Source organism: Marmota marmota, unplaced genomic scaffold (genome assembly GCF_001458135.2).
Source record: "Marmota marmota marmota unplaced genomic scaffold, marMar, whole genome shotgun sequence".
Taxonomy (NCBI): domain Eukaryota; kingdom Metazoa; phylum Chordata; class Mammalia; order Rodentia; family Sciuridae; genus Marmota; species Marmota marmota.
This window is the reverse complement of record NW_026000174.1, coordinates 50,063,068-50,080,633: the sequence shown is the minus strand read 5'-3', so window position 1 is coordinate 50,080,633 and position 17,566 is coordinate 50,063,068. Positions and strand designations below refer to the sequence as shown.

Here is a 17,566-nt window from a genome sequence, read left to right as displayed (position 1 = left end):
CAATTTTACTTTTCAGTTAACCTACTGTCTTCTTTTAAAAAATCATGTTCTCAGTTTTTTTTTTCCATGAGAATATTACTAAAGAAAGTTTTCTGAGACATAAAATTATAGTGGGTCTACAAACTGATAGGGAATTTTCATACCCATTTCAAGATTGAATTACCACTTTTGATCATATAAGTTGTTGCTCTGGGTTATATCCAATTAAAATATATTTAGAACTGTCCTCTGGAAGTCAGGAGCATGCTTTCAGCTGAACTTTAGTATCTTGAAATATTCTGTCAAGAAGAAAAAGGGGGAGAGGAGACTTCACTTATCAATCAAATCTGATTACTCCCATATTATCCCACCTCAAGGAGAGTCAGAATTCTCAAAATAGTTCAATAACCCTGTTATTTCATTCAATAATTCCCAAACATATTTGATTACATACCCCGTTTCATGTCAAACTTGTAGACTTCCTTAAAGACATGTTCTTTGGAGGTCAGAATTTGGTCATCATGATAAAAAGAAGTTGAGCTAAGTTTCCAAATAGCCACACCTTCAAATGGAAAAATATGGTCAATATTAAATCATTCTAGCTCCATATCAAAAGGAGTTTTAAGAAACTGTTTTGAAAGTATCCATTTCAGGGGGGCTGGGGTTGTGGCTCAGTGGTAAAGTGCTTGCCTAGCATGGGTGAGGCACTGGGTTCAATTCTCAGCACCACATATAAATAATTAAATAAAATAAGGGTCCATTAACAACTAAAAAAAAGTATCAGTTTTAGAAATTAAAAATACATGTGACAGGATTTAAGAGTAGAAAATGTAAGCAAAGATCTCCACAGTTTGATGAATTATGCAACAGTATGTTGTCTAACTTTACAAGGGTAAGAGATATGGAACTAGAGGTGGATATTTAAGTTTGGCTGAATTTAGGAACCCTGTGTCAGACCAGGGTTCAAGTGCATCTTGGAAAGAAATAAAGATGATGGTGAATGACTGATAAGCTTTGTTATATGATAAATGAACCAAAAGACCAAGGGAGCAAAAACATTGACATAAGAAGACTTTGGCTGCCAATTTGTTGTATTCAAAGCTACAGTAATAGCTTTATAAATGACTTATCAACTTGCATTCCTCCCTAACCATCCTCTACACAGGAGTTACAGTATTTGTTTAAAAAAATGTAAATTACATTTTAGCATGTCTTTCCTGAAAAACCTTTTAACAACATCCAAAGTCCTTATGACGGCCTGTGAAATATTTCTGATCTGCCCTCTGATTACCTCTGAACTCACTCTTACTGCTCCAGTTTATAGTGGTTTTCCCATGGTGTTTTAAAAATTGTAAGCATACTCCCACATCAGTGTCTTTGCTCTTCGTTCTCTCTACCTATAATGTTCTTTCAATACCTGTACAGAAGTCTCACTCTCTTTTTTTCTGGAGGACTTCCCTAACCACTCTCCTCCACTTTCTGCTCCTCTATCAGACTTCGCTTTTCCACAGAACACTCAGCCCTAGCAGATACTAACTTGCACATTTATTTACTTACTCTCTCCATATTAGTGGAAGTAATACCAAATGCTTTAAGAGATAAACCTTGAAATGCTAGCAGCATACTACAGTAGAAGAGTGTTTTCTTATGTAAATAAATTCTGAATGTCAATGGCAGTAGGGATTTGAGTTTGGAGTTCTGCACGATACATATAGGAAGAAATATTGGCCCCTTTAGAGGGTGGGTTTCAAGTTTATCCTACTGTGTTCTTATGGCTAATAAGCAGGAAAGAGAGAAAAGTGGGTATATGCTAAATATTTATGGGACAGTGCTAAAAATAGCACACTTCACTTCTTTTCATAATCCTTCCGCCAAAACTCAGTCCTATGGACTCAGTCCTATGGACACATATCATTGCAGGGAAGACTGAGATGTGTAGTTCAGATCTGTCAAGAAGGAAAAGGAGTGGCTAGAGTGCAGAAAATAGTGGAGCACTTACTGGGCTCTTCCATCTGTAGTACAGTTTTAAAAAGATAAGAAAAGGAAAAAAAAGGTTTAACCATTCAAGTTAAATTTTATTGGTGTAGGAAAAAAAATATGTTATTTTGGTATCCCATGACCTGCAACAATTCCTGGTGTATATTATTCTCTCTCACACATACACACACACACACACACACACACACACACACACGTATATACATATATAAATGCATATTAAAAACCTCATATCTAATGCTTCATATGTGCAGCCACTGGAGCCACTGGTCTGTGTGACTGACATAGAATGCCCAACAAAATGGCCCTACGTGGTAGCTACTATTAGTGTCCACATTACAGAAGACTTAAATAGGGCACTAATAGTTTCCACATTTTACAGATGACATCCATGCATCACAGAAACTAAAAACATTCCTGAGGTCATGAAGCTAGGAAAAGTGACTTGAATCCAGGGTCCTTGGATCAAGAACTCAAGTTCTTACCTGCTTCACATAGAGTCCCTCTTGACATGTTTTGAAAGAGTAACCACACTGCATAATATGTAAAAATAAACCTTACTGTCATATATATCTAAAAAAGAAAAATAATAAAGAAAGAATAACCACATAAGGAAGGAGTTTAGATGGGTCTATTCTCTTTGGGATGGGCATCCTCATAAAATTCACTTCTTTTTTTAAAAAAAAATATATATTTATTGTTGTATTTGTAACTGAACACAATAACTTTATTTATATATGGTGCTGAGAATTGAACCCAGGACCTCGCACATGCAAGGCGAGCTCTCTACCACTGAACCATAACCCCAGCCCCTCATAAAATTCACTTCTATGTGACAGGTATACAATCAGAAAAAAGGCTGTGATCTTACAAGGATGATAAAATATAATTTTCTTCTCTTGGTAGACATCTGAACTAGGCATAGCCAACAGTTCTAAGGCTTTCTGCTTCTCTATTCTGGCCACATATTAATTTTTCATGCTATTGAAAATTAATACAAGTAGAGTCCATTCATGTTTATTAAAAGTCGGGGTTCTTTAAAAATTTTCTATTGTTTTGGCTCTTCCATTTGGTATGATGCTTAAAATGCCCTTTAATAAGAAAGTTCATCTTCTGTTTTACATGCCAATAAAATAAGGCTTATATGTAGGGTTTATCGCCTGAAAGAGAAATGTTAAGCCTAAATCCTAATTCAGAAATATATTTGGGGGATATGCCTTTAAATGTCATCTATAGAAACATACCTCTTTCTCAATATAATACAAACACCTGTGAATTAAACTTCTAGCATAGACACAGGTCACATCCTGATGTCTGTGTATGTGGTATGGTTTCTCTCCTAAGAAAAAACAACTCAGGAAACAAGACAATGATGAAACCAAAAAATGTGTACAACTTTTTGATTTAGGTAGGCCCTGAGTTTTTTGTTTATATATTTTAAATGTAATATCAAGCATATTTTATGACTGAAATATTGGTAGTTCCCTAGCTGTTTTAAGTTCTGAATACATGGGATCTTTGGAGCAACCAGATACTGAAACTAACTCCCAGTGAATATTGATAATGACTAATTAAATTATTTCAGTGACACCAATTGATTACCAGTGGCCAAATCACTACAATCCTGTATGTTTGGGTTTTTGAAATATTGGGGATCAAACTAGGGTCTTGTGCATGCTAGGCAGGTGCTCTACCACTGAATTACTCCTCCAGCCCTCTATCACTGAACTACTCCTCCATGTTTTGAGCTATTGTTCTTGTTTTGTTCTCTCACAATTATGCTAGGATTTCGGGATGTAGATTAACTGTGGACCTCTGAACTATCTATCATCAATATTAAGCCTTTTGAATGTTTCATGTCTGAAAATATATTCAATTCTTTCAAAACTGGAGAGGAAAAAATATTTTTTGCTAGCAATTCTAAGGAGCTATTATTAATGAAGACTATGTTGTTAAGTGAAATTAGAGTAATGGAAGGAAGGAAGGAAGGAAGGAAGGAAGGAAGGAAGGAAGAAAGGGAGGGTGGGAGAGAAAAGAATAAAAAAAATACAGTAAAAATTTAAGACAGAGTTTTACAATTACATTAGTCTTTTATCATACCTCCCTCTTTACTTATTGGATGATTTGCTTATAAATACATGTATATGCATATGTAAAAATATATGCACACATATATATGTTTATTTGGTGACTTCAGTATTCTACTTAATCCTCTGTTCATTAATGTACTCATAATCACTGAATTCTTGCAAGTAACCACAAAACAGTTATAAGTTAACACCCCCAATGAGATAGACTGTAGATGGCCAAATAAAATGTTAATTACCTTCCTCCCCTACTCACACTTGGTGGTGTATTGCTGCAATATAAACTGCTTTTACGACGTTTTATTATGTCCTCGACTTATTTTCCTAAACTCTAACCTACTGTCCTTATGCATAATGGTGCCCAGTGGTATGCTTTTCTTGTTGTTGTCTTCTGAAACCATTATTAAAAGTTTCACTAAAATGTTTTAACTGCATCCTTGGTAATAAGAAAATGTTCCCAATTGCCACAGCCTTAATATTTAGAAATTGTGTGATAGTCTTACCAAAGACCTTTAAATGCTTGATAGGTGCCCCTCAATAGCGAAGGGAACAGGATCCCTGGTGGTTTCCTCTTCGTACGTAGTGAAACACAGCAAGGATAAATACCAGGTTAGGTTTTTACATCTTGAGCCATGGACTCAAGTAATTACATCATCTAAGAAAGTTATCTTTTCTTGGTTTATTTTTTAATTATGCTTACTTACATTCACATATGTATACATAATTAAATAATATTAATGTATTACTTACATTCACATATGTATATATAATTAAATAATATTAATGTATTACTTACATTCACATATGTATATATGATTAAATAATATTAATGTATTTATAATGAGGATGATCCATAAAAATTACATTTGCCTACTAGAAATAAGTGAGCCGATGGAGCAAGGATTGCCTTATGATTTATTATACCCATAGGAGAAGCCTACCAAAATTGCTTTAAAGGTGGGATTTTTTTGGTGACCAAATATTTTCATTTTAATATTCAGCACTCGCTGCATATTTGGATTCATATGAACATTAGCATGGGTCATCAGATCATGTATTCATTTGGTCATCCTTTAATCTATAGATTCATGATCAATGATAAATAATAAATATTAGAATTTATAAATATTTGTGTGATAAACATCATTTCTGCTTTTAAATAAAAGTTTCATACACAGAGAGAAATATAAATCCATGCTCAGGACATGGTTTGATAATTTATTTAGTGGAGATATACGTACTATATATAATGAGAAAAGAGGATGAGGGAGGCTAAATATTTCATATTAGATATACAACAGCAGCCATGAAAACACAATCTATGAAAGACTAGAGAGTGGTTAGGTGGACAGCAGAGAACACTTCTATCTATGAACAATCATGATGGAAGATAATGTGTTCAGGGAACTTGATGTGCCTTACTTTTGTTAGAAAATGAGATAGACAAGATGTCAAGAATGAAGTTTCAGGGAAGGAAGAATCTTTAAAAAGAAATATAAGAGAACACATTTAAATGTTAGTGATGAAATTAAGCAAAACTCCTTGTTGAGAGTTGAGCTGCTTTTCCCAAAAACACATATTGAAGTTCTAACCTCTAGTAGAGGTGAATGTGACCTTATTTGGTGTGTTAGCTGGTTTTCCATCAGTATAGCAAGTATCTGTGATAATCAACTGATAAGGATAAAATGTTTATTTGGCTTGTAATTTTGGAGGTTTTGGTCCATGATCAGTTGGTCCCTTCACTTGAGGTCTGTGGAGAGGCAGCTTATCCTGGCAGGAACACATGGCAGAGAAAAAGACTCACCTCATGGTCAAGGAGCAAATATGAGAAATAGAAGGTCTGGTATCACACAATACTTTTGCTCCCTGGGACCTGAAGACTTGCCACTGGGTCCCACCTCCTAAAAGTTGCACCACCTCCCAAGAGTGCCATGCTTTGGACCAGGCCTTTACCACATGGGACTGTAGATAACAAATGATTAGCATTTGGAAATGAGGTCTTCCCAAATGTGATCTGCAGAAAATGAGATTAGTATTTTGGTGGATCACTAAATCCAATGATTTGAACCTTTATAAGGATAGAGAAATTCCAGAAATTCCAGAGAGCAGAAAAGCACATGGATGTGGAAGCAGAGAGTTGACTCAGGCTGCCACTAGTCAAGGAACACCAGGAGCCACTAAAAGCTGGGAGAGACAGGGGAGGATGTTTTCATAGAAACTTCGGAGGACTTGTGGTCTGGCTGCATCATGATTTGTGATTTCTGATCTCCAGAGAATACATTTATTTTTTTTTCTTTTATTTTCTCCTCCTTTTTTGGAGAATTAATTTCTGTTGTTTGAAGCCACTCTGTTTACAAACAGCCTTAGGAAAATAACACACTACTAAAGTATATTCAGTCTTTTTTTTTTTAAAGAAACTGCATAATATGGAGAAGAGTTGTTTGTTTGTTTTTAACAGAAGCTACCTCTCCCATGCTACTTTAGACATTATGACATTTGGGCTAATGCTGATAATCCCAGTGGTATTAGTCAGTTTTTTTTCCAGAATGTGTAGGCACATGTGGATATACACATATATGATTTATTATGGAAATGGATGTATATGATTCTGGAAGGCACAAAGTCTTAAATATGCTATTTGTAAGCTGGAGAACCAGGGAAGCTTGTGATATTATTCAGTCCAAGTCTTAAGAACAATGAAGTGGGAACAGGGAGCAGTATTTTACGTCCCACAATCTGAAGGTTCAAGAGCCTGGAGCTCTGATATCTGAAGCTAGAAGAAGAGAGATATCCCAGTTCAAGGAGAGAGAGAGAGAGAGAGAGAGAGAGAGAGACAGAGACAGACACAAATACAGACATAGAGATGGATGTACCTCTCCTTTCCCCTTTTCTGCAAGGGATTGGAAGATGCCTGCTCACATTGGCACAGGATTATTTTACTTAGTCTGATGACTCAAATTCCAATCTCTTCCAGAAATACCCTCAGAAACACATTTTGAGGTATGTTTTACCAACTATCTGGGAATCCTTTAAAGTAGTTGATAGGTAACACTGTCCCTCATACCATCTCACACTCTACCACATAAGCAACATAAGCAATTCATATATACTCATAATGCAAATGCAACTGCTCCTTTATTAAATTTGATTGAACCAGCAGACACATTGGATTCTGAGAATGATTTTACTGAGCTAGAAAGTAACTACCAAGAATGTGTGGAAACCTTAAGTGATAATAAACTATCTTCTAGGGCAGTCCATTCTACCCATGGCTAGTCTTGGGGACTGGAAACTTTCTTTTTATTTTTTTCTTTTAAAAACATAGAACTTTAATTGCATCTTCCCTCATTACTCTTTGGTCTTGTTCTATACCTTAAGGCACATAAAAGAATCTTAATCAAACCTTTCCAGAATAACCCAGAAATCCGGACTCCTTTCTGCCCATTGCTTACCAAGTCTGCCTGCTTTCTGCAGAATCACACCCTCAGATCCTTCCAGCCCAGCTCATGTGACACAGCTTCTGCTCACGGCCCTGCCCTGTTGCTCTGCTCACCTGGCTTACTTTTACCCTGTTTGCAGGCATCTCAGTTTCAAGTCCCTCTACTTCCAGTCATGGAAGTGTTGGGGAGCTGTTCTCCTGTCACATCACTGCATGACTAGTTTGCCCATGTGAAACAAGGTTTAATTAAATCTTAATGTTGTGCCCACTCTCTACAGAACTAACAGTTATTTTCACTTCCATGTGCTATTAGCAGAATGCGTAATGAGAGCGTATGGGGTACAGAATCAGCCCCACGTGCAGAGTAGCATTTTGTCACTCTCATTTCTCACTGAGCTTACTTTCCGGCTCAAAATAGAAGCCTCATTCCCACACCCACTCCAGACAAAGAGACTTATATTTATGACAGCATTTGTTCCTGTTGAGATGGGAGAGTGACACCATATCTTTTTAAAGTTATTAAAATATTTAAGTTTTAAAGTTATTTAAAAATATTAAGATGTATTAATATACCTATATATAAAGAAGCCATATTTAGTGCAGAAAGTTTGGGGAACCTCCCTCCCCTGACTTCTCCTGTTATCTGGTTACCTTTTCCACATTCACGAGTTGTCTAAATTGAAATCACTAATCTTCTGAGCACACTAAAACAAATAATTCATAAAATGTTCTGTGTTTAATCTGATATAATTTTGCTCTTAGTTTTAAGTTATGGCCAAAATAATCCTCAAGTTTATTACTATCCAGTAGGGAAAAAAAAACACAAAGTGATAACCTCCAGGTACCCCTGGAATTACTAATTTTTTATCCTGGTTGTAAATTCTCAAGAAATATTGATCCAACAGTAGCTTTTCCAATGATTGACTACTCTTGTCTGCCTTACAAAAATACAACACAACATAAAAATTCATGGGCTGACATACACTCTCTACTTCTCAAATATGAGAAAATTATTGTGTGTATTTATCATACAATATTATTTAGCTCATAATTATATAAATATATTCTCCTGGACAATTCATCTCTTGATGCTTAAATGTTTGATTTGATAACAGTAGTGATATACTCTGTTTATTTTTATTTAAAAAACCAAAGAGCCTTGAAGATATCCTGGACACCAGGCTTCTCATTCCCATGTTAAATAAGAAAGTAGTGACTACATAAGAAATTAACTTCACTTTAGATAAAAATACTGTGCACAGAATGTTGAGCTGTCTCTTTTCAAAGCTGTACAGGCCATGGAAATGTAAAATATCACGTTTGGATGTAAATGTTCTCATTTTAGTTCATCCTGTACAAACTAAATTCTTTGAAAATGTATGTAAAAAAAAGTTCATCTTGAGAAGTATCTGTCTATAAACCAAGTCAGCTTCAGTGCTACATACTCATTAACATGTGTAAAGACCATGACATCATTTTTACATAATGATTGACCCCATTCTTTTTACAAAAATAAGAAAAAGGATAATTGTACACATCCACAATTGAAATTCAGAAAAAAAGAACGAAATGAAAAGTTTAATTTTTTTTCCTAAAAGTTGTGAAGCTTTCATAGTTAAATGGAAAAATAATGGAAGTGATTATTTGCTTTATCTTTATTTTTGTCAAAAACACAGAGCTGATGCAGATTGGAGTGAAGTCAGTTTGTTTTCTTGTTGCTCTTCAGATATTTGTTTTTGCTAAGTATATTAAACACCTGCAAAATGTGTAAGCAGAAGATGACTTAAAGAGAGTCATCTCTAAGACCTGCACCAGTGCATGGCTAATTCATAGTAAATGTTTATTGAATATGTGACAGACTGACAGATGGACTGACTAAATCAGTGACCACAAAGAGCCTATGATTATGGTGAATCTTCATAGCTTTTGTTGCATATTAACACAAAAGACTCTTCTTGGTCTTTCATTTTCTTGAAAGGAACAGCAAGGTTTCAATATTTTCAAAATAAATCTGAAACTTCTCATTTGGATCTGCTTATTTGTTCATGAAAAGTGGCCCCCCTATTTGAGGAGGGCATCTCACATGACCTAAAGGGTACGTGTGCATCTGTAGGTAGTTTCTGCTAAAAGCCCTGTTGAAATCAGCAGCTTTCTGAATGGCCCTATGGAAGTCAAAAGAAGGTTCATGTTTCGTTTCTTCCTGTCATTTCTAAAGATGTCCCTTAGCAACAACAGAGAACATCAGCCCTCAATCACATCTCTTCTACTCACCACACTCAGCATTAAGATTTCCCAGAAGTTGCTCTTAACTATGAGTTTTTTTCTTGATATATTTTTCACTTCTAATCCACAATAAATCCTATTTGGATTTCTTCCAAAATATATCTCAAAATCCAGCTAAGTTTCTCAGGGTCAATTTCTATCAGGATGGTATGAATCTTTCTCACTGGTGCCTGAACTTCTGCAATGTTCCTAAACTTCCCTCTCTGCCCTTAATATTACTATTATCATCTATTTTCTAAACATTGGTTATTATCATCTTTAGAAATTTCAGAACAACTCAGTGACAGTCTTTGCACGCATCTTGGAGGATTCTTATAATGAAGACAATGAAATTCAGCAATATCATCCTGGAGCCGCAAGGCCCCTCATTATTTGTTTCTTGTCTACATCTCTAGTTTCAATTTCTAGCAGTATCTTCCTTCCCACACTCCAAATGTAATGGTTTCCTGCTGCTCCTTGGATATGCAAAACATTGTAAAGTTGTAGAAGCTGCTTTTTGGTCTTGCACAACATGTAGGATAATGGACTTCTGTTTTGTTTTGTTTGTTTGGTTTTGTATTTTTATTAATTTTTTATGATTTATATATGACAGTGGAATGCATTACAATTTATATTACACATATACAGCACAATTTTTCATATATCTCTGGTTGTATACGAAGTATACTCACATCAATTCGTGTCTTCATACATGTATTTTTGGATAATGATGTACATTACATTCCACCATCTTTTCTAACCCCATGCCCCCTCCTTTCCCCTCCCATCCCTCTGCCCTATCTAGAGTTCATCTATTCCTCCTCTGCTCCCCCTTCCTATCCCACTATGAATCAGCTTCCTTTTATCAAAGAAAACATTCGACATATGGTTTTTTGGGGATCGGCTAATTTCACTTAGCATTATCTTGTCCAACTCCATCCATTTACCTGCAAATGCCATGATTTTATTCTATTTTATTGCTGAGTAATATCCCATTGTGTATAAATGCTACATTTTTTAAATCTATTCATCTACTGAAGGATATTGTGAATAATTTCCAAAGAAGACTGGCCTAGGTGAGGGATAGCTTTATTTGAGCACCATTTTATAGTACAGGAATACCACTGACCTCATTTTGCCAAACACAGAGACATTTATTAGACAGACATTCTTACAATACTGAATTAAAAAAAAAAAAAATTTCTGCAATGTGTTCCGAAAGTGCAACAAAGTTCCACTTTTTGTTCTTTTTTGGTTCTTGGAATGCTATCTTTCAGTACCCAGCACTCCAGAGGCAGGATTCATTTAGATCATTATATGTCCTTCCCACCTATGGCAGGACATAGAACGAGTCAAGGCCTCAGGTATCATGCAAAACTTAGTAATACACACTTCTGACCTTACTGTCCCCTAAATTGTATCATTGTAAGTGTGCAGAGTGTCTCAAAGATGTGCAAGTCAACACACAGATGTTAAATACTATTAATTTTTGAAAAGAAGGCTTACTTCAATTTTTCAAAGTGCAATTAGTACCACATTTATTTGATTAAAAATAAAAGTTTCTGACATTAACTATGGTCATTAGCTGACTGGTATTGGTCAAAGATGAGACAAAAAAATTTTGTTACTATTTCTGGAATGTGATTTTTCTTACATAATCCCAGCAGGTGATTTAATAAGTGCTTCATATAATCTTCAAATTGAGACAAATGGCCCCTTTTCCTGATGTCAAAGCTTAAGCTGGAATTTATACAATATCTATTACACTGAAGTAGTTTCAACTAAATTGAAAACATTTTATTTGCACCAAGTCTGGCTGTGCCTAAAGCTCTTCACATGTCTAGATTTTTTTCATTTTTCAGGCCTAAGCTCAAATTTCACCCTTTCAAAGAGGCCTCCTTTGGGGCATCCCAAACTATCCATGGAGTAGGAAAGGAGTTGATTAATAATGGTAACCATGACCACAATACTTATGAGCATAAAATGTGTGCAATGGCGGGCTTATTGCTCTACATAAATTAATTAGTTTCATCATCAAAACATGTCTACAAAGTGAAATATTTATCTTCATTTTACGGATTACAAAATATAGGCATACGATCTTGTCAACACGACAAAATAAGAAGTGATGGTTGAGATGTGAATCGATAGTCCCAGTCCAAAGCTCTTCACAGTTAAGTGACCCAGTTGGACCCCATCTGAATTAGTATTGCACTGCCCTGTTTACTTATTGATAATTCTTACTATAAGCTACAAATATTTTTACTTAACTGTTTCTCACACTTCACGAGACTTTCTTGTCTTATTCAACACTTTATCACAGGGTCTAATTCTGTCCTTGCACAGATTTGGTGCTTATTTTACACCTTTTGGAAAAATGAGTGGGGGTGATAGAACTCTGACACAGCATTGGTAATTCTAGACTTTTATGACCCTTTTTTCTCCACCATCAAGAGGACAAAAAAGAAAACTGAAAATTGCTAAGTTTCTTAACTTTCTTCACTATGTGTGTTTTGCATCTAGTATCATAGTAATTCAAGCATATATAGAGTGAGCCCTGCTTGCCATTCTTTAATTCGATGTACCATTTGCATGGGCTTTACCTCTTAAATCAAGTCTATTAAAACCCATCAGAACCTCTGCAACTGCATAATTTTAAGGACAATGTCCAAAGTCCTTAGCTTGCTAGTTTGGATTGTTCATAATTTCTTTCCTGAGTAACCAGGCATGTCAATTTGTTATATCCTCATCATGTATTGTTCATCTATGTACACATACACACATGCATACACACATGATGCACACACCCTTGCTATTTCTAGCACTATAAATTGTGAATTTCTCATTCATTGTGGTGAAGGTATCAAGCAATCTTACAGAGTCTTTCCTCAAGGTGAGATTTTCTGCTCTTCCTTATTTGACTAATGCTTACTTGTCTTTTAAGTCTCAAGTCTTCAGAAATTTGCTTTTTTATTTTCCTCCAACATTATTCAGAGAACACTCCGTGTGAAGATTCTTTCATTACCAACCATGTCTCATTACTCTATGCCTGCTTATGTACATAAGTACAATCATACAATAGAAAATGAGTTCCTTGAAGTAGGATCTGTGTTGCTTTAGCACAGTTCTCTGCATAGGGTAGGGGCTCTACGAATGTTTGATGAGTAAAACTCATGGTAAAGAAAAGAAGTAAGTTCTGATCCGAAAGCATTCGCAGACCAGACAAAGTTCTATGGCAGTCTACCCTTGCAGGGAGAACAGGGTGCGTGTGCGCAGCTGCTGAAAGTATTTGCATGTTTAGTGGACAGGCCCAGCTTCATTCCCTGGTGAGGTCAATATGGTGCCTTTCATCAGCCTGAAAAATCCTTTGGAACTGAAAATACATCAAGTCTGCCGACTGTTTATGAGACTAAGTAGGTGAGTCAATAGACTCTCTTCCAATTTGGCAAGAATACACAGCATCCTAAACAACTAAACTTCCATAATTCACACTGAGCTTCTCATTAATTTAAATGTTAATGTAAATTTAAAACATGTCATATTGATTTGGAACTATTTTTATATGAATATTGAGTAACCAAATTCTCTAAAAGCAGAATCCAAAATGGACATCCTTTTGCAAGTTGTTACAACTAAGAAAAAAAGTGAGGCTTTCCTTTTTATTTTCTTTTTTTGTCATGCAAAATCACTTGTTTCAGTTAAAATGTCTAGGTATGAGAAGAGTGCAATTACCTTGGACAGTCTGAGCCAAAAGATCAATTTTTTAATCTATTCTTTCAGGGTATTGAACATTTAATTTCACATGTGTAGAGAGATTAGTGTCTTTTCCATTTTGCTATGAGGAAAGTAAAGTCACTACGACAATGCTAGTTTACTGAGTTCCTTTTGTTAGTAGTTTAGCCATAATTTTATTTTATATTTATATTTTTAAATATAATAATTATGTCTATATTTTATTTATAAACTAGTTTATAAATTTTGTGTCTTATTCTAAAATTTTTATTAAATTTACAAAGAATATTCCACTACTTAAGTCCACATGAAAGAAATCGTGATGATGATAGCAATACCTGGACATTTTTGTATGTTTACTCTGGGTCAGACATTGATGCAAAATTCATTATAAGACTTTGTAATTTAATCTCCAAAGTAACATGCAGAGGGAAGAGCTCTCATTGTCCTATGTTATAAATAAGGATATTGATCAATGGAGATATTAAGCCAGTTTACAAAAGTTCCACATCCAGGTAGTGATGCTGGCCTGGGTTATTCTGATTTTGAGATCTTTTGGGTAGCCAAAATGATGTCTGGGGTATTAAACAGGGCATATTGTTTGACACAAGAACACCTGGAGTCAGGAATTTCATGATTAAGAGATGCGTATAAACATACAGGTGAGGACCAAATGCTACTACCGAGAAGCAGAATGGGTGGGTGATTCGGAAACTGAGATCTTAGATTGTCAACATCTTGTATCTGACTCCTTTACTTGCACATTGTAGAGTTTGTGTTAGCTGATAAGTGAGGCGTTGTCCAAGCCACATTTTCTGAATTTGTACAATGATAATATTCACTCTGTTCTGGTCAGCAAATACTCCGCACAGTTCTTCTCTGAGCAGCCACCCATTACATGCTTCTTCATATCTGAGGCCTGTGCCCCAGCAGGTAGCCCTACTAGCTAGCTCAGTTCTCTGAATCATATTACAGGCAAAGTGGACATCCTGCTGTCAACACCTTTGCAATAAGCTAAATTACAGGTAGGAAAAGCAGAATGAAACATGGAAGAAACATCATTTGTTGACCCTAAAATGGAAATGAAGTATAAAAATCAGAGCCTTGAGAGAAATGATACAAGACTATCAAATATGTTAAAAACTGAATATTGAATGATATATTCAAAGGCACAAGTAACACAGGTCTAAAAGAACCACCTGAAATTGAAGACACACTGATCCATGTGTAGCCATCAAGCTGTGTCTAGCCAGAATGCAGAAAATAGTATGTAGTAAGGAGGATGGGCTCTGAAATCCACATACCTGTCAACTCTGCCGCTTTCTGGGTAACTGACTTAAAAAGTTCATGCCTCAGTTTCTTCATCTACAAAATGGGAAACATATTTTAAAATTTTCATTGAGTAGTTATGAGGCTTAGTTTTTTTAAAAAAATTATAGAGAGTTTAGCCCAGAGTCAGAAGTATAATACAGATTTAAATTAGTCTTCTTTACTCAAATGACATCAACAAACAAATCTGATGTGTCAGTTTTTAAATCATCATCCCTGAGATTAGTTAATGGTTTCAACTATCACTTAGTTCTCAATTTCAGAAACTGTTGATTTTATGAGACAGTGACACATGAAACATCAACTAGACACAAATATTTTTTTTCCAGAAATGTGTTTTGTCTTGGAAGATAATGTGAGGAAAAAAACAATCATTATATCATGCTAAATTCTATAAGGTATTTTGCAAGTTGCCTGTGGTCTTTCCTGTACCTCCAGAATTCCAACTTCTTCCCTTCAACAGCAGGATTGCTGAAGGTTAGACAGGTGAACCACTAGTTATCATACCCTAAAGGATTAATTTATTTTCTTAAATGTCAAATGTTACTATGTCCCATCAGGTGGATCATCGATTTTTCCAATCAATAGGTGATCCTCAAACTAATTGATTCTAATCACTTTACTGTCATTTATATACAAGTAACTAATCGCTCAACAGAGAGAAAAGCTAGTAACTGAGTTCATATAAGTTTATAAAAATTCACTTTTGATCTAAATATGTGGGCTTTGTTTCCACAAATTGTTCTTGATCATTTTATCCTCATTGAACCCTGCTCTTAGAAGGAAAATTAGCATAAAACTTGAGTGAAGGAAGGGCCCTAGTGAAAACATGGTACAAAGTCCTTCATTTTACATGTAGAAAGGATTAAGACTCAGCAAGATTTGGATACTTGCCAAAAATTGCCTAGCAAATTGTGGTAGGTTTATGAATTTAATTGAGTTCTAATTCCAAATATAATGCCTATATTTGCCTATATTATCTGTAGCTTTATCAATCTGAGAATCTATAATTACACTGCATATTTTCTAGTTGTTTTTTTTAAGTCTAGCTATTAGAGTTGAAATAAACTGATAATTATCTCCGCTGTTTGGAGCTCATGGCCAATTGGTTGAGGTAAAAGCAAGAATTTTCTCAAACATACATATATATGAAGCTATTTATGGATGAAATATTTCCCAATAAAATTCATATCATACATTTCAATAACCAACTGCAATGAACATTGACAAAAAAATGAAAGACTAACAAATCTAAAAATAGATAAGCTAAAGAAATACAAATATAAATATGTATTAAATGTTTATGGATAAATATATATAGCTTCTGTCTAACTTATCTCTATACTTGTTATTAACATACAAACACATACACACACATGCATATGCACATGAAATATAAATATTCCATTATTCAAGTTACAAAATTCTACTGGGGAGTGTAGCAGGCAGAAATATCTAAGCCTAAATTTGTTCTCATTTGTATAGTATGATTTAAAAATGTTTGTGTTATCTTCCTCCAGGTGTAAAGAACCATCATCTGCAGAAACTCAGAGCATTTATTTAACTTCCTTGGATTTTCTCAGGAAGACAAGGACCTGTTGGATACATTTTCATAAGGTAAATTCCAAGCACCACTAATTTGTTTTCTAGGGGCTTCCATTATAATTGTTCAAGTTAAGAACAACACGAGTTTCAATAATCCAAAAGAATAGACAAATGGAGAGTCAGCTAGCACTTTTCTTAATGATTTTTGGAAAAGTCATTTCAGTATGTAGCAAAAAATAAGCTTTCTAATGTTCAATCCCAGAATTTGGAAGATTTACTCACAGAAGCAAAAGAAATGCTGAGCCACTGTGGGCTCTCCCAAGGAGAAGACCTCCCAACCTCCTCTATGGAGCAGTAAATCTTCCTGTGAGCAGCAAATACAAAGATGAGGAGGAAGAGGATGGGGTCAACTTTAATTGTAAAATCTTGCCTCGGAGAAGCAAGAGAAAAGGGAGGAAAGAAAGCAAAAGAGACCAGGGCAGATACTATAATGGAGTTATCTGCTCATGGTAAAATAAAAAAAAAAATATGGAAGATGGTTATTGTTCCCTGTTACCACTGAAGAAACATGCCAAGAGGAAGGGCAGTTGACTGGTTGCACCAAGATTTTTAGATCCTACCTACCAACTCAAGAGAATTTCGCTGGGAGGATAGAGGCATCTGTAGCACTGAGGTTTCCCCTCCTTTAGGAAGTGCACACCTGTAATTTGAGCAGCTCTTAAGGCTGAGCCAAGAGAATAACAAGTTCAAAGCCAGCCTTAGCAAGGCTCTAAGCAACTTAGTGAGACCCTATCTCAAAATTAAAAAAAATAAAATAAAAAGGGTTGGGGATGTGGCTCAGCAGTTAAACACCCTTGGGTGCTTGAATTCCTGGTACCAAAAAAAAAAAGTGAGCAATATTCCAACAAGAATTTTTGTCAACTAAAGATCAGAAGTCACATATTTTCAGGGTGCCATGAGTATGTTCTTTGTGTTATCATCAAGTTGATTGAGTACCATTTGTAATCGTAACCGTTTTTTTAAAAAACAAAAGTCCAATGTATATATAATTTTTAATTGGGAGTACAATTAAATTATTCTTTAAAGATTATGTGGAAGTTTAGGTAGAATATGAACTCACTATGTCCTCAGTGTACTGGACTTTATGGGAATCTGGAGCCCTAATGTAATTAATTTATGCACTTGGATTTATTTG

General features: G+C 35.2%; 1 protein-coding gene across 6 annotated transcripts in view; it reads left to right on the top strand.

The window, feature by feature from the left end:
• The window catches only part of Lrrc4c (leucine rich repeat containing 4C), a 1,134,834-nt gene that overhangs the window by 922,072 nt on the left and 195,196 nt on the right, over positions 1 to 17,566 (top strand). For all 6 annotated transcript variants that reach the window (XM_048788626.1, XM_048788625.1, XM_048788624.1 and 3 more), the window contains one exon: positions 16,347 to 16,443. The gene's annotated coding sequence lies outside the window, so the exon portion shown is untranslated. The remainder of the gene's footprint in view (positions 1 to 16,346; positions 16,444 to 17,566) is intronic.